The 24,951-nt window shown below is 40.7% G+C and overlaps 1 long non-coding RNA gene across 3 annotated transcripts in view; it reads left to right on the forward strand.

Moving 5' to 3' along the window:
- The window catches only part of LOC108350043 (uncharacterized), a 39,717-nt gene extending 15,890 nt beyond the window's left edge, over positions 1-23,827 (forward strand). For all 3 annotated transcript variants that reach the window (XR_015675901.1, XR_015675903.1, XR_015675904.1), the window contains 2 exons: positions 3,405-3,471; positions 22,654-23,827. This is a non-coding gene — a long non-coding RNA (uncharacterized LOC108350043). The remainder of the gene's footprint in view (positions 1-3,404; positions 3,472-22,653) is intronic.
- The last annotated feature ends 1,124 nt before the right edge of the window (positions 23,828-24,951 follow it).

A 24,951-nucleotide genomic window follows, 5' to 3' on the forward strand; every position in this document is an offset into this window, starting at 1 on the left:
TATTTACCTTGTATAACTGACCATCACCTGTCTATTCTCTTTCCTGTCTCCAGCTCTTATTACATTTTTCCCAGTTTTATAAGTTCACCTATTTTAAATTCTGCATGTGACATCATATAGAAATTGTCTTTCTGAGTTTGACTTATTTCACTTATCATGATAGCCTCTACATCCACCCAGACTATTGCAAGTGGCAGAATTTTATACACTTTAAAGGCTGCTTAATAACTTACTACTATATACATAGTTCCAATTTTCCTCATCTATTTATCCATCTGATAACAAACTTTGACTCTACGTTATGTGAGAAATGGAGACCGTGTGTGAGCAGAAGAGACACACGCACATATATGTCTTCCATCCCTTGACACTCCCTTGGCCTAAAGCCACAGAGATGCACACATGATGCATGGGAACTAACCGAAACCCAATGGGAACACAAACACAATGTCCCGTTTATGATGGAATGGGGAGTTGATAACCCTGAGAGGTATGCTCTCCCTTAGAATCAGAAATGTCTCAAAAGTGAACGGTGGCACTCTAAGAAATATGATAGCCACAAACCACCAGCATGTTCCTCGCTGTTCTTGTGGCTTCTTCTCGTCATAAGCTAACAACTTGAAAAACGTGACACAAGAGGGAGTCAAAAGCGGAGCTATATTGGGCAAGGCAACACACATTTAGAACCATAGCACTGGGGCAGGGAGAGTGGAGGGCCCCTGGAGCTAGTGGGCCAGATGGTCGAGCCAAAGTGGCAAGCTCCAGGTTTGATGAGCGATCATGTTTCAAAAAATAATGTTGGCGCAGCTGGAGAGAAGGCTCAGCAATTGAGAGTACGCGCTGCTCTTGAAGAGGACTCCAGTTCCGTTCCCAGCATCCATATGGTGGCTCACGACTATCTATAATTCCTGTTCCAAAAAATTGAACACCCTCTTGCGGTCTCTGTGGGAAAAAGCCTGCATGTAGGCACATAATAATTCATATGAATTTAAAAAAATGTAAAAGAAGATGGAGAGTGAGTGATTGAAGAAGACTCTTGAGTCAACCATTGACCTTAATGTGCAAATACACACAAGTATCTCACATACATGAACACATACGTGTACAAAAGGGAAGATGTTCATAGTTTCTTGTTTGAGTCTTTCCCGATTTACCAGTAGACCAAAGAATGTAGTAAGGAAGCAAAAGTCAAATCAGGGCTTCATGCAATGTTTGCTTTGTTTTCCTAAGAGCAAAATGAATATTCATGTGTGAACCATGAGATACAAATTTTATAATTTTGATGATCTTGCATGCAAGGTAAATGCTCTTATATTTAAATTTTAAAACCGGAATTGTGTAATACAAGGATTAATGCCAAAATTCATGTTAACGATTTAAATTTTTAATTTTTTCTTTCCTAGGATAACATTAGCAGACAATAAAATTACAGCATTATAATAGAGACACACAGAGAAGCTACATATTAACTTTATATATGATTTTATAATATATTATCCATGGTAGAAATGTTAATGTCCTCCTGTTCTCTGGAAAGGAAGTGCCAGACTTCCCTGCAGCACCTGGTCCGCAGGTTCCATCCTGGCTCTGTCTCTGCTGTCACAAGGCAGCGCATAGGTGCCAGTGTCCATCCCTTCTTAAGAGTTCATATAGAACTCAAGTTAATAAAAAAAAAAGAGTCAAAAAAAAGAGTTCATATAAATATGAGGCTGTGACTTCTGTTTTTTTTTCTTCCAATATGAAGTTGAGAGCTGTTCTTTCAAGATCTGTAAAAAAATGTGTTAGAAATTTGATGGGAATTGTGTTGAGTCTGTAGATTCTCAATGGGAGGAGAGGCCCTTGGTCTGTCAGGGCTGATGCCCCAGTGTAGAGGAATGTCAGGACAGGGAGGTGGGAGGGAGTGGGTGTGGGAGCGCCCTTACAGAAGCAGGGGGAGGGCAGATGGGACAGCAGGTTTCTGGAGGGGAAACAGGGAAAGGGAGTAACATTTGAAATGTAACTAAAAAATCCAAGAAAAGAAAAAAAATTATAAAAAGAAGCTACCCAAAAGACAGTTAAAAAAAAAGTCCATTTTCACTCTCTTAATCCTACCAATCCATGAGCATGAGAGATCTTTTTATCTTCTGAGATGAGATCTTCTTCAATTTCTTTTCTTCAGAGACTTGAAGTTCTTGCCACACAGGTTTTTCACTGGCTTGGTTAGAGTTACATCAAGATATTTTATATTATTTGTGGCTATTGTGAAGAGTGTTGTCTCCCTATTTTCTTTCTCAGTCTGTTAATTGTTTGTATAAAGGAGGGATACTGATTTCTTTGAGTTAATTTTGTATCCAACCACTTTGCTGTAGGTGTTTATCAGCTGTAGGAGTTCTCTGGTAGAATTTCTTGGGTGATTTATGTATACTAACATACCATCTGTAAATAGTGATACTTTGACTTCTTCCTTTCCTATTTGTATCCTCTTGATCTCCTATAGATGTCTTTTTTTCCTCCCTGCCCCTCCTACAGTTGTCTGATTGCTCTAGCTAGAACTTAAAGTACTATACTGAAGAGATAAAGAGAGAGAGCTTTGCTTTGTCCCTGGTTTTAGTGAAAATACCACTGTTCCCAAGAGCATTCATTTTAGACAAACCTTTGAACAACTAATAAATTGAATGGGATATTACATAGCAGCCTACCATGCTCAAGGGCCTGTGTTCCATGTGTAAACACACACACACACACACACACACACACACACACACACACGGGGGTGCTGGTGGGGGGGTTGGAAGAGACAGAGATCGACAGAGACAGAGACAAAGACAGAGAGGCAAGCAGCTTTAGTTTCTAAGCTCTCTGGTTACAAAAGCAAACTGTTATTACCCACATGTTTATCACCTGGTTCACTCACTACCTCCACCTGCACCTTAACAACAAGGGTTGGATACTTTTCTTTTTCAGAGTTGGGGGCTGGGAAATAAGGCCTTGCACCTGTGAGGCAGTCACTCAATGTTAAGCTACTTTAAATGTTCTAAAAGCAAATTCGAATGTTGTTGTGAGCCCTGGTAAGGGGACATGTGAAATGTTTGGCCCCCAAACGATATTTCTTTTAGCCTTGTAATTTATTTAGGACAAATATTAGACATGACTTTAATAATAGTAAGGAAATGTCTATTTTAATCGATGACTCGTTCTGTGACTTTGAGGAATAAGATACTTAATTGGAAGTGAGTCGAAATTACTTGTGTTCTTTTTGTTTAAAGTGACTAGTAAAACAAATTTCCTCTTTCTTAATGGACTCTCACAGTGTCTCAATTAAGCACCCCAGGTGGCTTTCCAGTATGTGACCTGTTAGGAGGACATCCTCCACTGTAACTGTGGCTTTAGGAGTCGTTAATAACTCTGTGTCTTTTCCTCTACAGAGTACAGTGAAAGGATAATGTCTGTTAAAAGTAATTGCTGGTAACAGAATCCAAGGCTGACTATCAGGTCTGTTAACTTAATTTGTTTGGTGACTTTGCTGCTTAATTCTGTTTTTCCTGCTTCTGCCTCATATTCCACAATGGCCCCATGACTCTATTGTTACTTGAAATATAAGGAAATACACTGGAGATTTTTTTCTCTTTTGTTTATTTAGCCATTTAATTAGAAACATTTAAGGATGAAACTTTAAAATTTTAGAGAGTCTTTAATGCAAGGCAATGCATCTTTCATTGAACATCTCAATTGATCGTTTGTTTTGCTCCAAGCACTCAGTTTCAGGGTTCCTGCCCTTACCAGGGGTTTCATGTCACTGGAGAGCTGCAGGAGCATGGGTGGATGAACTAAGGGGTCAGAGAGGGCCTCGCTTGAGAGCTGACTTACTAGTACCCTGTGTGCTGGAAAGTACTCTCTCCTATGTGGAGCAGTCCTACTTTCTTGCTGATAACTTCCCAGGCTTCTGCTTTGCTCCTGCTTCTGCCTCAGGGATTTCATAATCTTTAGGGCATGTTTCCTGGCTACCTTCACTTCAAAATCAAAATCTCTGGCTCAAAACTTTTTGAAGAGCCAACTTTTGGGGCTCCAGAGAGTACTGGCTGGATGCGGGCACTCTATTTTGTCTACTTTCTGATTGGGCTCGCTGTGGGTGAGATGCCTCATGCTCTTGCCATCACTACCAAAGACTGTGACTGCTGCCGTGCATTTCCTGTCATGACCCGCTGAATCCTCACGGGTGTATCCTCACACTGTAAGCTAGACTAAGCCCTTCCTTCCTTATGTTGCTCCTTGTCCGGCATTTGATCACAGTGACAAGAGAAATAACCACTACAGAAAACTGGTTCTTGGGAAGTAAGTGATTGTGATAAACTTGACCACATGGTTCACAGGCTTTCAGATTGGTTAGTGGAGCTATGGGGGAGAGTTTGGGACTGTGGGCTGGAGAAGCTTTAGAGTGGTGTAGGCAGAGATTAAGGGAACATCCTGCTGGAAGTTTGGAAGACCAGAAGGCCAAGAGAAATGTGGACAGTGGGGGCCTGCCTAATGGGGTTTCAAAGGGGAACACATACCATACTGGGGACTGATAACCCGGCAAAGAGCTTGTCTCTGCCTCAAAAGCTTGAGTGAGACTGAATTTAAAAGTCAAAGGCTAAGTTGTTCGGTGGGGGAAGTTGAAAGACAGTCCAACATTCAGGCTATCTTGTGGTTACTGCTCTCTGATTTCAGTCAGATGTATGTTGAGTGAATGGAACAGAAAGACAGGAAAATGTGGAATTTGGTGAGGAAAGAATATGATTGAGTTAAAAGTGGAATCAGCCCAAGATAGTTTGCATATGTTTCTGGAGACAGCTGGGAAAATGGGAGGTCCTGAGTCTGACAGAACAAAGGTAACGGCATCAGGAGCTCAAAATAGAGCTGAACACAGAGCTGCAGTTTTGTGCGTTTAGGCTTCAGTCTTGCTTTAGGCAAATCTTCAATCGCCACCTGCCTAATCTTCCCACCTCAATGGGAGTGTTCACTCTGTGACACTGTATATTGAAAGTATGGGACGCATACTTACATATGCTTATAAATTTGAAGGTATTTGGTCCCCAGTTGGTAGAACTGTTTGGGAAGGATTAAGAGGTGTGGCTTATTGGAGGAGATGTGTCACTGGGGGTGGGCCTTGAGATTTCAGAAGCTCATATCATATTCTCTCTCTCTCTCTGTGTCTCTGTCTCTGTGTCTCTATCTCTGTCTTTCTGTGTCTCTATCTCTGTCTCTCTCTGTCTCTCTCTGTCTCTCTCTGTCTCTCTCTGTCTCTCTCTGTCTCTCTGTCTCTCTGTCTCTCTCTGTCTCTGTCTCTCTCTCTTTCTCTCTCTGTGTGTGTGTGTGTGTGTGTGTGTGTGTGTGTGTGTGCGCGCGCCTATGCCTTGCACTTGAGACTAAGGTCTCAGCTACTGCTCTGACAACAGCCATGCCTGACTGCATGCTCACTGCCATGATAGGCATGGATGTGCTCTCTGAATCTGTCAGCTCCAAATAAACCATTTTATAAGTTGCATTAGTCATGCATCTCTGCACGGCAATATAAAATTAAGTAAGAGCTGGATGTGGTGGTGCATGCCTTTAATTCCAGCACTCAGTAGACATAGGCAGGTGGATCTATGTGAGTTTGAGGCTAGTCTGGTCTGTGGTGAGTTCCAGGACAGCCAGAGATACATAGTGAAAGCTTGTTTCAAAAATAAAAGAGAAAGAGAGAAAAAAAAGTAAAAGGTAAAAGATTTACCACTTTTAGGGGATTGAAAGAAACTTCAATCACTCACAGTGCTTAAGTGGGTCCATGAAACTTGAATGGAGGTCCCTCTTTACTTTCTTTCTGTTGTCAGTTTCAGTCACACATCTTTGGTCACATGAAGAACTTAGACCCTTGTCCTTAGCCCAGCACTACTGCTATGTGTATTTTCTTGCCAGCTCTATACACTGCTTGTCCCTGAAGCATTCCTTAAGAATGTATGGGAGGAGTGAACTAGACTATGGGGGGAGGACGGCAATGGGGGGAGGGTTGGGAGGGGAACACCCATAAGGAAGGGGAGGGGGAGGGGGATGTTTGCCCGGAAACCGGGAAAGGGAATAACACTTGAAATGTATATAAGAAATACTCAAGTTAATAAAAAAAAAAAAAAAAAGAATGTATGGGAGGAACTCAAACTACTTCAGTGTCCACTACGTTTCTCTTCCACTGCTGAGGCTCCTTTGCATAGTATAGCTTCAGGAGCAACAGTAGCATTCACTGGGGTGGAACCCCACTCTTCCTACTCCCAGGATCCATCCCAGCTCTCAGTCACCCATTCATTGTGACTCCTGTTCTGAGACTTCACCCTAATTGTTTACATGTGGATCTCTCGTGCCTATCTTCAGGAAGAGGGAGTAATAGAGCCATCTTGAAGGACGTGATCAATGTTTGAAAAAACTTTTCAGAAAAACAAGTCCATTTGCTGGTTTGGGATTCCCAGTAAGCACTGAGGCTCAGTCAGTTCTCAATAGAGGGAAGTGTTCCCTTTCTCTCTCTAAACTTCTCATGAAATAGTAAGGGTTAAGGTAGTATCGTGTTGCAATTTTTCCCCCTAACCTGAAGCCAGTTATTAAATTTCTCATCGCCTTCTCATTGACCAGCGAAATGGATTCAGATTCTTTAATTTCCATATATTTGCATATGTATGACTATCCTTCGCCTCTTTCCAATATTTTTCTCATACATTTTAATGTCTAATTTCAAACTAGATGTTGAATCTTGGTAATTTTGTCAATTCCTCAATTAAATGTTCTTTTGGGGGGTCTCTCATGATAGAAAGGAATTAGGGTTTAGGTTTATATAGAACACAATTAGGGAAAGACGTTTCAGGCCATGTTACTGGATGTAAAAATATCATATCACAGACATCAAGTTTAGGGAATCAGTATATATGGGATTAATAATGATAGAAAAGTGTAAGGTCAATTATTAAGCTGAGTTCTAACTGTATGCAGATCAGTGATTTTGAGGGCCTTGAGAATGTCTTAATTAGTAAGGATTAGTTAGTGAAGGAATGTGCTGTAGAGACAAGCCATTCAGCCTTTTTTTCTTAGTCCTGATTGTTATTTGTGCAGTGATGAGCCTTTTCTAATTTTCCCCCACAAGCAATGATGTTAGGTCTGACTCAGTTTCCACAGCAATTTTAGTTTCCTTATGTTCCCCACAAGATTTTACTAAATCTAGAGTTTCAGGAAAGATTTAACAATGAAACATAAAATCATCATTATGGGCATTACTTCAATAACACAACGTTTAAGGGTCTGCAGAAAGGCACTGGCATAAATTGCTCTTTAGAAGAGCGTGACTGAGAGAGTTATAATATCATTCTGCAGAAAGTGATGATGGGAAGGGTGAGAGTAAGTTTTGGGCACAAAGAAGAGCTTCATTAGCAGAGACAGTCACCATGGATAGTGTTACAGGATTTACTGAAGGGACAGACAGATGCTTTGGTGCCAGAGAAACAAGAGGGTATCTTACATTTATAGGTATCTAGAGAAAGGGATGCTCTAAGATGAGATACAGCTTTTACTAGAAGGAATATGCTAGCTGGAGGCATTACTCTTTGGAGGTATTAACTGAGAAGTAAAGCTGTAGCTAAAGGTCATCTTGGGCTGGACAACAAGGTAACATTTGTCTGTAGTGGCTGAGATGGAGCAGGGACCCTTGTTAGTGTTTGCTGCTGGACCTGCAAAGAGACAAGTCCAGCTGTAAGTAGGTGTGGTTAGCTTTCTTCCAGGATGTCACATCTGCTCTCTTGGAATGGATGTGTCCAAAGTTACAGGACTAAGAGAAGATTGTGAATAAAGTTATTACACATTTTTATTGTTTGTATTCTCATGTCAAAATTCAAAATGTTATCATCTCATCATAGGCAGGATTCTATGTTCCAATCCCTGCTTTTTGTTCCTTTTTTGTGTCTATGTTCTTATCTGTGTCTTTGACTCCTTTCTTTGTCTGCTGTTACTCTGTGACTATGGTTCTTATCTGTATTCATGATCCTATATATGTCTAGTGTTCCAGTCTGTGACTATGTTTTTATCTGTGCCAAAGGTTCCTATATGTTCCTATATGGTTTCTTTCTGTATTCATACTCCTCTCTGTGTTCCTTTCTGTGTCTATGTTACTATGTCTATTATTCCTATCTGTGTCTATGGTTTCTATCTCTGCCTGTGTTCCTGTGTCTCTGTTTCTCTGTGTTTATGTTCAGTCTACAACTATGGTTTCTGGTTTCTCCCTATGTCTATAGTTTCTATATTTGTCTCTGTTATTATCTGTGTCTATTATTCCTGTCTCTGTCTATGTTTCTATCTATGTCAATTGGTCCTATCTATATATATTTTCTTATCCATGTCACTTGGTTCTATCTGTGTCTATTGTTTTGGTCTATGTCTATACTCCTATCACATAATTAGGAGCACAGATAAAAATAGAAACATGGACAAGGATATGAACCATAGACACAGGCAGAAACAATAAATACAAAGGAGAAGGTAAACCCAGAAGAAACCATAGACATAGGTAGTAACATAGACACAGATAAGAACATATACACAGATAGGAACATACACAGAGATAGAAACATAGGCACAAATAGGGAGATAGACACAGATAGGGACATAATCATGGATAAGAATCCAAAGCACAGACAGAACCCATAGGCACAGATACAATCATAGACAGAGAGAGGAGCAATAGATGCATGTAGAACCATAAACAGATATAGGAACAATAGGACAAATAGAAATAATATATACAGATAGGAACATGGACACATATAAGAGCACAGGCATAGATAGGAACTATTGACAAAGATCAGAACAACAGACACAGACATAAACCATAGTCAAAGACGGAAGCCATACATACAGATAAGAACATAGATGTAGATAGGGATCATAGACACAAATAGGAACAATATATAAATATAGGAGCGTAGACACAGATAGAAGCACATGGATAGGAAAGTAGATACAGATAGAAACCATACACAATAAAGATAATGGACTCGGATGGGAACATAGACACAGGAAGATAGACACAGATAAAAATGCAGACACAGATAGAGGAGGTGTAATGGATAGATTTTTAATCCAAGCCTAATCTGGGCCATGACTTCTGTTGGAAGTCTATATAAGAACATGGAAAATGGAAACTTGCTCTTTGTCTGGTTGCCCTCACCTTGCTAGCAACTCCATTCCTTTATTGGCATTAGAACTTACTTCTTTGGGATTCTAGCATATTCTGAAGGCTGCCTAGTGCAGAGCCTAATGCACTGAGCAACTACTGGATTCTTGGATTTTCCATTCACTGGTAGCCAGTGTTGGACTAGTTGGCCCTCAGCCTTTAGGTCATTCTAATAAATTATATATATATATATATACATATACATATACATATATATATATTATATATGGGTGTGTGATAGAGGCAGAGAGAGACAGAGATAGAGACAGAGAAATAGAGAGAGATTTATTCCATAAGTTCTGTTACTCTAGACAACCCTATTATATCAGGCATTCAAAAATTCTTCAAAAAACATAGTCGATAGATATAATCATTATAACTGTCATTTTCTACAAGGATGAAACATTTATTGAAGTTAAGGGACACAGCGGATACAGTCTACCAATAAGCAGCTTTGCAATCATTCTGTATATTCTAGTTTAAGGGTCAATTATTTTGATTCTTTTATGGCTTTATTATTTTAGTCTTTCCTGGTACCATAGGAAGTATAAGCTTCCTAGATCTGATACAAGATCTAACTTTTACTTTCTTTATGAGTCAATTATCTTAGTTTCTTTCCTGTTGCTGTTATAAAGCCTTTCAACAAAATCAACTCATAGAAGAGTTTCTCTCAATTTGTAGTTTCCAAAGGCATAGTGTCTATAATGGCAGAGAAGGAATAGCATGGATGCAGAGGCAGGATGCTGAGGGTCACAGGTAGGAGAGAGAGAGAGAGAGAGAGAGAGAGAGAGAGAGAGAGAGAGAGAGAGAGAGAGAGAGAAGAAAGTTTCAAATCAACCCCAAATGATGAACTTCCTTCAGCAAGGTTGTACCGCTAAAGATTTTATATCCTTCCTGAAAAGAGCCACCAACTGGGAACTAAATGCTCAAGCTCATGAGGTTATTGGTGAAGTTTCTAACCAACCATCATGTTTGGCCCCTCACTCCCATATGGTCACTTCATAATACAAAATACATTTGTCCCAACTTTAAAGGTCCCCATTGTCTTTAACAATGTCAACAACACTCAGAAGTCCAAAGTCTCTTTTGAGGTTCAAGGCAATCTCTTCACTGTTATCCTCTGTGAAATATAAAAGCAAATTCTATTTTTCCAACATAAAATGACACAGTTCTATTATACACCCTGGACCACAGTTATAGCAGTTTCCGTACACTGAAGCAATTGCTTTCTTGGAGTAGAAAACAATTCAGGGGCTCTTTCTCAACTGGGTAGGGTCTTGTCTACTGTTTTAGTGTAGAGCAGGTATCTTCTTTTTAATGGTGCTACCTTGCCTCTGTTCTGTAACCCATAGCTTTGTTGTAACAGTGATTCCCAGTGCTCTCTTTACAGACTGCACATTTAAAGCCTTTCTTTCTGTGACACTTGTAGACCTGCATAAGAATAATCAACAGTAACTCCACCACAGACTTAGCATTCTATTGTCTTAAAATAATCCATTCTATTTTAACTTAGCCTTGTGTAAAATTTCTGACATGGTTATAACAATATAGACAGATTCTTTGCCAAAATATCACATGAATGGATGTTACCCTTGCCCCCATCTTGGAATCCTCTGAACCAAGTCTCTGGTGTTCCTATAATTCTCAGCACTACTTTTCACAGGCCATTACTACAATGGTTTGTTAAGCTACATCATTCCATTGTTTTTCTAACTAAAAAAAAATACTCCTCCAAAACATGACATGATTAATTTCTTCACGGATACAACTCTATTTTCCAGGTATCAGTTTCTGTATTACTGACTGTCTTATCAGTATTCTATTACTGTGAAGGGACACCATAATCGTGACAAATCTTATAAGAAAAACCATTTAATTGGAACTTGCCTAGTTTCAGAGATTTAATCCATTATCCTCATATGGGAAGCATGGCTACATACAGTCAGACATAGTAGCTGAGAGTTCTAAATCCAGATCCAAAGGCAGCAGGAAGAGAGTGCTATAGGCCTTCGCTTTGCTTTTGAAACCTCAAAGCCCACCCTCAGTGACACACTTCCTCCAAGACCACATCTCCAAATCCTTTCAAAAAGTGCTACTTCATGGTATCTAAGCATTCAAATATATAAACCTATAGGTGTCATTCTTACTCAAACCACCACATTCTACTTCTTGGTTCTGATACGTTTGTAGCTACATTATAATGCAAAGTGCATTTAGCCCAGCTGCAAAAGTCCTCATAGTATTTCGCAGTTTAAACACAGTTTCAAAGTTCAAAGTCTTGTCTGAGACACATGACAATCTCTTAACTATAACCTCCTGCAAAAATCAATAATCAAACAGCAGATCGCAAAACTCCAATATACAATGGCACAGAAGATTACATTACCATTCCAAAAGAGAAGAAAAGGAGCGCAGCGAGGACATATTGGTCCAAAGCAAGCCAGAAAATGAGCTGGACAAACTCCAAAGTCTGCTTCTCCAGGTCTGATATGAAAGCACTCTTCAGATTTCCAATTCCTTTCAGCTTTCTTCATTGCAACATACTTCTCTCTCTTGGGCCGATTCCGTTCTCTGTTCCAGATCTCCTTGGCAGGCATCCCATGACTCTGGCATCTCTTGGGATCTCCAATGAAATCCAGGCTTCACTTTCATAGCTCCACACAATGGCCTCTCTAGACCTTCATGCATGGACATCCTGACACATGTCTGGCTTGAGTGGCTTTCTTAGCAACAGAGATTGCACAACCTCTTTCTTGTATCCTTGACTCTGAGGACAAAATTATGTGGCCAAAGCTGCCAAGTTCTACTGCTTGCTGGGGCTGGAACAGGGCCCCCTTGCTCCATTTCATCAGCTTTCTGGTTTCAATGGTCTCCTTTTCTGCTTAAGCTTTGTTTTAATTTTTTACAAATTGTAAGCTTAGCTGGGTAGAATCTTGCCATGAGTTTTCTATTCTCTCTCTCTCTCTTTTATTTTTTTTTTCATTTAGCATCTGGTATTTTTTTTCCTTGAGAACAGGCTTTAACTCTGCAACACTTCCTGGCACTCCTTTCCCCCTCAAACTATACATTTACATATTTTTTTTGCAAAACTTTATCCTTTCCAAGACCACATAAGAGCTTACGTGACCCATGATACAGTTACTATATGATTATAACCACATGACATAGCCTATCTTGAAATCTCCTCTGACAAGGCCATTAGTCCCAAACTCTTCAATTTAGCCTCAGGGAGATATGTAGAACAAGGGCAAACAGCAGTCATATTCTTTGCCAAAATACTACAAGAATTGTCTCTAAGATACTTACTAGTATTCTTCTCTTCTGGAATCTCGTGAGCTGGGCTCTCATTATCCACATTGCTCTTCACACCACTGTCTTTCATACTCTTTTTAGAATGGTCCATTAAGCCATTAAGTGTTCCACTGCTTTCCTAATCCTACTTCCCAAAGTCCACATTATGACAATAAGTAGCATTGTCAGGCCTGTCACAACAATGCCTTACTCCCTGGTACCAACGTCTTAGTGCTTTACTGTTGTGAAGAGACATCATGATCATGGCAATCTTATAAAAGAAACTATTTAATTGGGGCTTTCTTACAGTTTTAAAAGTTTAGTCCATTATCCTCACAATGGGGAGCATGTCTGCCTACAGACAGCCATGATAGCTGAGAATACTAAATCTGTATCAAAAGGCAGCAGGAAGAGAGAAAGCCTTTGGGGCTGGTGTTGCTTTAGAAACCTCAAAGCCCATCTCAGTGACACACTTCCTCCAACAAAGCCATACTTCCTAATCCTTTCAAATAGTGCTACTCCCTGATGATTAAAACATTCAAATAGATGGGCCTGTGGGTCATTCTTATTCAAACAACCACATTTTTTTTTTTATTAACTTGAGTATTTCTTATATACATTTCGAGTGTTATTCCCTTTCCCGGTTTCCGGGCAAACATCCCCCTCCCCCCTCCCCTTCCTTATGGGTGTTCCCCTCCCAACCCTCCCCCCATTGCCGCCCTCCCCCCATAGACTAGTTCACTGGGGGTTCAGTCTTAGCAGGACCCAGGGCTTCCCCTTCCACTGGTGCTCTTACTAGGATATTCATTGCTACCTATGGGGTCAGAGTCCAGGGTCAGTCCATGTATAGTCTTTAGGTAGTGGCTTAGTCCCTGGAAGCTCTGGTTGCTTGGCATTGTTGTACTTTTGGGGTCTCGAGCCCCTTCAAGCTCTTCCAGTTCTTTCTCTGATTCCTTCAATAGGGGACCTATTCTCAGTTCAGTGGTTTGCTGCTGGCATTCGCCTCTATATTTGCTGTATTCTGGCTGTGTCTCTCAGGAGCGATCTACATCCGGCTCCTGTCGGTCTGCACTTCTTTGCTTCATCCATCTTGTCTAATTGGGTGGCTGTATATGTATGGGCCACATGTGGGGCAGGCTCTGAATGGGTGTTCCTTCAGTCTCTGTTTTAATCTTTGCCTCTCCCTTCCCTGCCAAGGGTATTCTTTTTCCTCATTTAAAGAAGGAGTGAAGCATTCACATTTTGATCATCCGTCTTGAGTTTCGTTTGTTCTAGGGATCTAGGGTAATTCAAGCATTTGGGCTAATAGCCACTTATCAATGAGTGCATACCATGTATGTCTTTCTGTGATTGGGTTAGCTCACTCAGGATGATATTTTCCAGTTCCAACCATTTGCCTACGAATTTCATAAACTCGTTGTTTTTGATAGCTGAGTAATATTCCATTGTGTAGATGTACCACATTTTCTGTATCCATTCCTCTGTTGAAGGGCATCTGGGTTCTTTCCATTTTCTGGCTATTATAAATAAGGCTGCGATGAACATAGTGGAGCACGTGTCTCTTTTATATGTTGAGGCATCTTTTGGGTATATGCCCAAGAGAGGTATAGCTGGATCATCAGGCAGTTCAATGTCCAATTTTCTGAGGAACCTCCAGACTGATTTCCAGAATGGTTTTACCAGTCTGCAATCCCACCAACAATGGAGGAGTGTTCCTCTTTCTCCACATCCTCGCCAGCATCTGCTGTCACCTGAGTTTTTGATCTTAGCCAATCGCACTGGTGGGAGGTGAAATCTCAGGGTTGTTTTGATTTGCATTTCCCTTATGACTAAAGATGTTGAACATTTCTTTAGGTGTTTCTCAGCCATTCGGCATTCCTCAGCTGTGAATTCTTTGTTTAGCTCTGAACCCCATTTTTTAATAGGGTTATTTGTTTCCCTGCGGTCTAACTTCTTGAGTTCTTTGTATATTTTGGAAATAAGGCCTCTATCTGTTGTAGGATTGGTAAAGATCTTTTCCCAATCTGTTGGTTGCCGTTTTGTCCTAACCACAGTGTCCTTTGCCTTACAGAAGCTTTGCAGTTTTATGAGATCCCATTTGTCGATTCTTGATCTTAGAGCATAAGCCATTGGTGTTTTGTTCAGGAAATTTTTTCCAGTGCCCATGTGTTCCAGATGCTTCCCTAGTTTTTCTTCTATTAGTTTGAGTGTGTCTGGTTTGATGTGGAGGTCCTTGATCCACTTGGACTTAAGCTTTGTACAGGGTGATAAGGATGGATCGATCTGCATTCTTCTACATGTTGCCCTCCAGTTGAACCAGCACCATTTGCTGAAAATACTATCTTTTTTCCATTGGATGGTTTTGGCTCCTTTGTCAAAAATCAAGTGACCATAGGTGTGTGGGTTCATTTCTGGGTCTTCAATTCTATTCCATTGGTCTATCTGTCTGTCTCTGTACCAATACCATGCAGTTTTTATCACTATTGCTCTGTAATACTGCTTGAGTTCAGGGATAGTGATTCCCCCTGAAGTCCTTTTATTGTTGAGGATAGCTTTAGCTATCCTGGGTTTTTTGTTATTCCAGATGAATTTGCAAATTGTTCTGTCTAACTCTTTGAAGAATTGGATTGGTATTTTGATGGGGATTGCATTGAATCTGTAGATTGCTTTTGGTAAAATGGCCATTTTTACCATATTAATCCTGCCAATCCATGAGCATGGGAGATCTTTCCATCTTCTGAGGTCTTCTTCAATTTCTTTCCTCAGTGTCTTGAAGTTCTTATTGTACAGATCTTTTACTTGCTTGGTTAAAGTCACACCGAGGTACTTTATATTATTTGGGTCTATTATGAAGGGTGTCGTTTCCCTAATTTCTTTCTCGGCTTGTTTCTCTTTTGTATAGAGGAAGGCAACTGATTTATTTGAGTTAATTTTATACCCAGCCACTTTGCTGAAGTTGTTTATCAGCTTTAGTAGTTCTCTGGTGGAACTTTTGGGATCACTTAAATATACTATCATGTCATCTGCAAATAGTGATATTTTGACCTCTTCTTTTCCGATCTGTATCCCTTTGATCTCCTTTTGTTGTCTGATTGCTCTGGCTAGAACTTCAAGAACTATATTGAATAAGTAGGGAGAGAGTGGGCAGCCTTGTCTAGTCCCTGATTTTAGTGGGATTGCTTCAAGTTTCTCTCCATTTAGTTTAATGTTAGCAACTGGTTTGCTGTATATGGCTTTTACTATGTTTAGGTATGGGCCTTGAATTCCTATTCTTTCCAGGACTTTTATCATGAAGGGGTGTTGAATTTTGTCAAATGCTTTCTCAGCATCTAATGAAATGATCATGTGGTTCTGTTCTTTCAGTTTGTTTATATAATGGATCACGTTGATGGTTTTCCGTATATTAAACCATCCCTGCATGCCTGGGATGAAGCCTACTTGATCATGGTGGATGATTGTTTTGATGTGCTCTTGAATTCGGTTTGCCAGAATTTTATTGAGTATTTTTGCGTCGATATTCATAAGGGAAATTGGTCTGAAGTTCTCTTTCTTTGTTGTGTCTTTGTGTGGTTTAGGTATAAGAGTAATTGTGGCTTCATAGAAGGAATTCGGTAGGGCTCCATCTGTTTCAATTTTGTGGAATAGTTTGGATAATATTGGTATGAGGTCTTCTATGAAGGTTTGATAGAATTCTGCACTAAACCCGTCTGGACCTGGGCTCTTTTTGGTTGGGAGACCTTTAATGACTGCTTCTATTTCCTTAGGAGTTATGGGGTTGTTTAACTGGTTTATCTGTTCCTGATTTAACTTCGATACCTGGTATCTGTCTAGGAAATTGTCCATTTCCTGAAGATTTTCAAATTTTGTTGAATATAGGTTTTTATAGTAAGATCTGATGATTTTTTGAATTTCCTCCGAATCTGTAGTTATGTCTCCCTTTTCATTTCTGATTTTGTTAATTTGGACACACTCTCTGTGTCCTCTCGTTAGTCTGGCTAAGGGTTTATCTATCTTGTTGATTTTCTCAAAGAACCAACTTTTGGTTCTGTTGATTCTTTCTATGGTCCTTTTTGTTTCTACTTGGTTGATTTCAGCTCTGAGTTTGATTATTTCCTGCCTTCTACTCCTCCTGGGTGTATTTGCTTCTTTTTGTTCTAGAGCTTTTAGGTGTGCTGTCAAGCTGCTGACATATGCTCTTTCCTGTTTCTTTCTGCAGGCACTCAGCGCTATGAGTTTTCCTCTTAGCACAGCTTTCATTGTGTCCCATAAGTTTGAGTATGTTGTATCTTCATTTTCATTAAATTCTAAAAAGTTTTTAATTTCTTTCTTTATTTCTTCCTTGACCAGGTTATCATTGAGTAGAGCATTGTTCAATTTCCACGTATATGTGGGCATTCTTCCCTTATTGTTATTGAAGACCAGTTTTAGGCCGTGGTGGTCCGATAGCACGCATGGGATTATTTCTATCTTTCTGTACCTGTTGAGGCCCGTTTTTTGACCAATTATATGGTCAATTTTGGAGAAAGTACCATGAGGAGCTGAGAAGAAGGTATATCCTTTTGCTTTAGGATAGAATGTTCTATAAATATCCGTTAAGTCCATTTGGCTCATGACTTCTCTTAGTCTGTCTACATCACTGTTTAATTTCTGTTTCCATGATCTGTCCATTGATGAGAGTGGGGTGTTGAAATCTCCCACTATTATTGTGTGAGGTACAATGTGTGTTTTGAGCTTTAGTAAGGTTTCTTTTACGTATGTAGGTGCCCTTGTATTTGGGGCATAGATATTTAGGATTGAGAGTTCATCTTGGTTGATTTTTCCTTTGATGAATATGAAGTGTCCTTCCTTATCTTTTTTGATGACTTTTAGTTGGAAATTGATTTTATTTGATATTAGAATGGCTACTCCAGCTTGCTTCTTCTGACCATTTGCTTGGAAAGTTGTTTTCCAGCCTTTCACTCTGAGGTAGTGTCTGTCTCTGTCTCTGAGGTGTGTTTCCTGTAGGCAGCAGAATGCAGGGTCCTCGTTGCGTATCCAGTTTGTTAATCTATGTCTTTTTATTGGGGAGTTGAGGCCATTGATATTGAGAGATATTAAGGAATAGTGATTATTGCTTCCCGTTATATTCATATTTGATGTGAGGTTATGTTTGTGTGCTTTCATTCTCTTTGTTTTGTTGCCAAGACGATTAGTTTCTTGCTTCTTCTAGGGTATAGCTTGCCTCCTTATGTTGGGCTTTACCATTTATTATCCTTTGTAGTGCTGGATTTGTAGAAAGATATTGTGTAAATTTGGTTTTGTCATGGAATATCTTGGTTTCTCCATCAATGTTAATTGAGAGTTTTGCTGGATACAGTAATCTGGGCTGGCATTTGTGTTCTCTTAGGGTCTGTATAACATCAGTCCAGGATCTTCTGGCCTTCATAGTTTCTGGCGAGAAGTCTGGTGTGATTCTGATAGGTCTCCCTTTATATGTTACTTGACCTTTTTCCCTTACTGCTTTTAATATTCTTTCTTTATTTTGTGCGTTTGGTGTTTTGACAATTATGTGACGGGAGGTGTTTCTTTTCTGGTCCAATCTATTTGGAGTTCTGTAGGCTTCCTGTATGTCTATGGGTATCTCTTTTTTTAGGTTAGGGAAGTTTTCTTCTATGATTTTGTTGAAGATATTTACTGGTCCTTTGAGCTGGGAGTCTTCACTCTCTTCTATACCTATTAGCCTTAGGTTTGATCTTCTCATTGAGTCCTGGATTTCCTGTATGTTTTGGACCAGTAGCTTTTTCCGCTTTACATTATCTTTGACAGTTGAGTCAATGATTTCTATGGAATCTTCTGCTCCTGAGATTCTCTCTTCCATCTCTTGTATTCTGTTGGTGAAGCTTGTATCTACAGCTCCTTGTCTCTTCTTTTGGTTTTCTATATCCAGGGTTGTTTCCATGTGTTCTTTCTTGATTGCTTCTATTTCCATTTTTAATTCCTTCAACTGTTTGATTGTGTTTTCCTGGAATTCTTTCAGGGATTTTTGCGATTCCTCTCTGTAGGCTTTTACTTGTTTATTAATGTTTTCCTGTGCTTCCCTAAGTGTGTTCAGGTCTTTCCTGAAGTCCTCCAGCATCATGATCAAATATGATTTTGAAACTAGATCTTGCTTTTCTGGTGTGTTTGGATATTCCATGTTTGTTTTGGTGGGAGAATTGGGCTCCGATGATGGCATGTAGTCTTGGTTTCTGTTGCTTGGGTTCCTGCGCTTGCCTCTCGCCATCAGATTATCTCTAGTGTTACTTTGTTCTGCTATTTCTGACAGTGGCTAGACTGTCCTATAAGCCTGTGTGTCAGGAGTGCTGTAGACCTGTTTTCCTCTCTTTCAGTCAGTTATGGGGACAGAGTGTTCTGCTTTCGGGCGTGTAGTTTTTCCTCTCTACAGGTCTTCAGCTGTTCCTGTGGGCCTGTGTCTTGAGTTCACCAGGCAGCTTTCTTGCAGCAGAAAATTTGGTCTTACCTGTGGTCCCGAGGCTCAGGTTTGCTCGTGGGGTGCTGTCCAGGGGCTCTCTGCAGCGGCAGCAACCAGGAAGACCTGTGCTGCCCCTTCCGGGAGCTTCAGTGCACCAGGGTTCCAGATGGTCTTTGGCTTTTTCCTCTGGCGTCCGAGATGTGTGTGCAGGGAGCAGTCTCTTCTGGTTTCCCAGGCCTGTCTGCCTCTCTGAAGGTTTAGCTCTCCCTCCCACGGGATTTGGGTGCAGAGAACTGTTTATCCGGTCTGTTTCCTTCAGGGTCCGGCGGTGTCTCCGGCAGGGGTCCTGCCGCTCCTGGGCCCTCCCCCACGGGAGCCCAGAGGCCTTATACAGTTTCCTCTTGGGCCAGGGATGTGGGCAGGGGTGAGCAGTGTTGGTGGTCTCTTCCGCTCTGCAGCCTCAGGAGTGCCCCACATTTTTTTTTCTATTGCTGTGATAAAGCACTTTGATAAAAACAGCTTAAGGAAGAGTTTATTTTAGCTTACAGTTCTGTAGGGATAGAATGCGAAGGACTGATACTTTGGCAACAGTAGGAAACAGAGAATCATACACAGGACACAGAACATCAACAACGGTGAGGCTATAAACCCCTGAGGTCTGCCCCCAGTGATGCATTTATTCTACAAGACTATACCTCTCAAAAGCTCAATAACTTCTTTAAACGGTACCACAACTGGGGAATCAAGTATTCAAATACATGAGTCTGTGGGGTATACTTCTTATTCAAACCTCATTAGATATTTTATTATATTAGATGTTTTTATTATAGCAACAGAGAAAGAACTATCATATCACACACACACACACACACACACACACACACACACATTTCTAAAACCTGTAAAAAAAAATTCTATGGGAACATAATCCATAGTTGTTAGGGTCCAGAGCAGATTACTCTTTGGCCATGTCCACCTGCAGAAGCTGCTCTTTGATAGGTACTGTAGCTGTAAGGATATGGCCTGTTCCCTACTAAGAGTCTGACTGTAAAGCTCTAAGCACCCCTAATAGATTCTCAGGTGCTCAACTTCTAAGTGAATGACTGGTTCATTCTCAGTCCCCCAAGGCAGTCTATAGACTTCTGGTTGACAGATTCTTTAGGATATTAGAGTGTCAACACATGTTCTACCCATTTAATATGTATACATTAACTATCTGTGTTTCTTTCCTTGATCCTCCATATATTTTTGGAATCAAACAGAATTTCCCTAAAATTTCCTTCATTCTCCCTTCCTGGCTCCAGCTCTTGCTGGGAAACCTTTCCCCTTTCTGTAAGACCTATAAAAAGAGACCCCCAGTGTGCCTCGTGGACTTGAATAGCCCTACCCTGCTCTCTGTCTTGCTATGGTGCTGGGGCCTGAACTGTCACTGGGGTCTCCACCACACTGTTGTCTGGATTTCTGTATATATGTCCATAGTGTTAATAACTCTTCTAATAAACTTTTTACCCCTAAAGGAAATCATCCTCAGTACCTTCCATGAATTTCAATCCCAATACCATTCAATAATTAAAAATTAATAAATAAGGAGAGCTGTATGTGTAATACAAGCCATGCATTTTCATGATCCTATGTTAGCTTTAAGGCTACCTATGGGATATTTTATGTGTGTTTACAAGGAGAAATGGAAAGTTCTGCTTCTTGTCAAAATCAACACAGTTGATATAGATGAACTAGCATCAGCTCAGAGCTTTCACTTGGGCCAATGCTTGTTATAGCTGTACTAAAGTTGATTCCTTCAAATGAACATGTCCATTGTTCATGAGAAATCCTCAAGTTCTCAGGTAAAAGACACTTGCATTGGGCTCCCTCTCCTGTGAACTGCTATGCTCGTTTGTAGCCATTGGCTGACTCAAGTAGCCCATACTTTCTTTCAGGCCTTGTGAGAAGGTCTGGTTCATGCTCCATCTCTGTCTATGTGAATTAGTGCTGCTCTACTCTGGGGTTGGCCGCACACAGCACATTTGAAGCCATAAAATGCGAAGTATTAAAAAGCAGATGGTTTCATTTACTCTGACTCGGAGACTCTTCTGGAACATACCTTTAAACAGCTAAAATCTTTATTGTGAGAGGATAGAAATGTCAAGACACACAGTCAAAGATGCTTTTAATACCCATTGAGCATGTAAGAGAATATGATTTTTTTTCTTGTAGTCTCAGAACTGTGGCTAAAACCTGAGCTGAGAACACATGACACTAAGATTCTCTAAGCCACTAATGGCCATTGGGGCTTACTACATGACAGTTGTCACCATTACTTATCACTAGTCACCCCAACCACCCCATTTCTTCGTGCTTTCCCAGAGTTTGAGGGAGGGTAAACACTCAAAATTTACGGCTGATGCTTTCCTTTCCTTGCCCTCAGAGGAGCCAGTAGAGCTTTTCTGTCCACAGAGCCAAGTGACTCAGTCTTAATAGCATCCTCATGCAGATTGGGGCCATCTTGGGAAAGCAGAGATTGCCAGCCTCTCCCTCCAAATATTTACTTAGGTGCAGAATCTTGAAACATGTTCTGTTGCTGAATATATGATTTACTTCTCAACTTTTCTCCTTTGCTTGGGGAAGAGATGGGAGAGTGTATCTGTGGATCTGGACGTTTTGACACATACTTGTAGTGAGGTAGGAGGTAAGCTGTTCTGTGGAGGGGCTCCTGGAGATTGAGAAGGTTTCCGATACAGAAAGGCCTAGCCTGAAGCTTCACATGCACGCCATTGATACATATATACCATATAGGAGGTCACCACAGTCATCAAAAGTCAACCTGAACCAACCTGATCAGGGATGCCTCCTAACCAACACTTCAGACACAACCACACAGGGAAAATTTCATTGTGTATCTGAGGTCCTGGTCTCTGGATCCAGAGTGGCAAATGCTTGTCGCAAGGGAGAAATGAAGGTAGTCAGAGGTAAATTATATGCCCTCCTACTCTTTAGACACTGTGGTTGAATGGGGTGACATAAGGGAGTGGTGTCTAAAGGAGCTCTGAACTAGGTATGACACCCAGTTCTTAAAAAGTATTAATATTTGAGTTATCATTATTGAAAATGGTGGGTTGCTTTGAGGACAAATGGCTGCGGAGTCATCCTAGGATTTTATGTCATCCAGCTATGGAGGCTAAGCTATCAGCAGTTCTGGAGCTTATACCAGAAGACAAAGTCATTTGGCATTTAAAGTACAACAAATTGTGATGCATTGATGAGCTGTGTGTTTAAACTGGACATTTTTTTTCTACGAGCTTCCATGCCATTTTCTTCATGAGAAGGACTGTAGTTACTTTTAGATTGTCAGTAATGTCTGGCCCATATACCTGTTGATTATAAAGGATATGTGTGTATATAGCAATATGCTGTATTGCTATAGTACAGATGTGGGATGTTCTACAAAGACTCATGTTATTAGTAACATCTTGGTTCCTAGCCCACAGGACTGTAAGAAGAAAATTATTTGGAAATCTTCCTAGTCTTATTGGAAGTCCATTGTCCAGTAGCTTCCTCAATATCCTCATTCAAAGCCTTAAAGTTTTAATTGTCTAGACAATAATGTAGTCTTTGGAGTTTCTTATGTATAAAATCATATCATCTGTAAAAAGAGATATTTTGACTTGATTTTTCCTATTTACATCATTTTTATTTCCTTGTCTTATTGCTCTAGCTAAGCTTTCAAGTGCTCTACTGAATAGAAGCAGAGAGAGTGACACCCTTTGTCCCGTGCTACGTCTCGCTAGCAAGAACGACGCGGCACACACAGGATCCTTCTGCAGAAAAGCTTTAATGCGTCTTGAGAGGGAGAGCATAAGCTTACAATGCGGAGACCCTGAGTGAGGAATAACCGTCCCTTATATAGGAAACTATCCTCGCCTAGGACGTGTCACTCTCTGACTGGTCGCTGCCAATTATGCCAGATGACGTACCAAAGTGTACGTGTCCCTTTGAGTAGGGAAGTTACCAGGCGCCTGTGTATTGCCCTTTTTACTAGGTGCGTCCTGCCGGATGCCGGCGCCATCTTGTAATGGAGAATGTGAGGGCAGCTCCTCACAACCCTTGTCTTGTCCCTGATCTCAGCGGGAATGCTTTTAAACATTTTTCATTCAGCATGGTGTTGGAAGTTTGTTGCTTTCATTATGTTGAGGTATGCCTCTCCCTTTACTCATTTCTCTACCACTTTTTTTTATGAAGAGATGCTAGATTTTGATAAAGGCCTTTTTTGGGGTATCCTTTGAGATTACATTGTGGTTTCTGTCTCTGAGGCTGTTTATGGATGAAGTATATCTATTAAGTTATACATGTTGATATACAGCCACCCAATTAGATAAGATTGATGAAGCAAAGAAGTACAGGCCGACAGGAGCCGGATGTAGATCCCTCCTGAGAGACACAGCCAGAATACAGCAAATACATAGGTGAATGCCAGCAGCAAACCACTGAACTGAGAACAGGACCCCTGTTGAAGGAATCAGAGAAAGGACTGGAAAAGCTTGAAGGGGTTCGAGACCCCATATGAACAATAAAGCCAACCAACCAGAGCTTCCAGGGACTAAGCCACTACCTAAAGACTATACATAGACTGACCCTGGACTCTGACCTCATAGGTAGCAATGAATAGCCTAGTAAGAGCACCAGTGGAAGGGGAAGCCCTTGGTCCTGCCAAGACTGAATCCCCAGTGTACATGATTGTTGAGGGGAGGCGGTAATGCGGGGAGGATGGGGAGGGGAACACCAATATGGAAGGGGAGGGGAAGGGGTTAGGGGGATGTTGGCCCGGAAACTGGGAAGGGGAATAACAATCGAAATGTAAATAAGAAATACTCAAGTTAATAAAGATTTTTAAAAAAAAGTTATACATGTTGAACCACTTTGCGTTGCTGGAATGAAGCTAACTTGGTCATGAGGAATGATTTTTTTTTTGTACGTGATCTTGAATTTGACTAGCAAGCATTTTACTGAGAATTTACATCTATGTTTATCAGGGAGATTGGTCTATACATTTTTATATATGTCTCTTTTGAATTCTGTTTTCCTATCTTATTCTGACCACTGTCTTAGTTAGGGTTACTATTGTTGCATTAAATACCAAAGCAACTTAGGGAAGGAAGGGTTTATCCATGCTACAGTTTACTAGCAAAGGAAGTCAGGACAGAAACCCAAGTAGGTCAAGAATCTGAAAGCAGGAGATGATGCAGAGAAACAATTCACAGACCATATAAAGCTCAAGAAGAAGGAAGACCAAAATGGGGATGTTTCAGTCCTTCTTAGAAAGGAAAACAAAATACTCACAGAAGGAAATATAGGGACGAGGAGTGTTACAGGGACTGAAGAAAAGGTCATCTAGAGACTGCCCCACCTGGGGATCCATCCCATATATAGCCACCAAACCCAGTTACTATTGCTGATGCCAAGAAGTGCTTGCTGACAGGAGCCTGATATGGATGTCTCCTGAGAGGCTCTGCCAAAACCATAATGATACAGATGAGGATGCTTGCAGCTAACAATCAGATTGAGCACAGGGACCCCAATGGAGGAGTTAGAGAAGGGACTGAAGAAGCTGAAGCTGTTTGAAACCCCATAGAAAGAACAACAATATCAACCAACCAGATCTCCCAGAGTTCCCAGGGATTAAACCACCAATCAATGAATACACATGGAGGGACCCAATGGAGGATGGCATTGTCTGGCATCAATAGAAGGAGAAGCCCTTGGTGCAGTAAAGGCCATTTCCCCAGTGTAGGGGAATGCCAGGGCATTGAGGTGGGAGTAGGAGTATCTTCATTGAAGCAAGGTACAGGGTTAGGGGATGAGAGAAGGGGGAAGGAGGATAACATTTGAAATGTAAATGCATAAAATATCCAGTGAAAAAAGAAAATTGCTGCTTACTGGTTTGCTTTCTATGGCTTGCTCAACTTGCTTTCTAATAGCACCCAAGACCACCAGCCCAGAGGTGGCACTACCCACA

This window comes from Rattus norvegicus, chromosome 2 (genome assembly GCF_021556685.1).
Source record: "Rattus norvegicus strain SHRSP/BbbUtx chromosome 2, alternate assembly SHRSP_T2T, whole genome shotgun sequence".
Classification (NCBI taxonomy): Eukaryota; Metazoa; Chordata; class Mammalia; order Rodentia; family Muridae; genus Rattus; species Rattus norvegicus.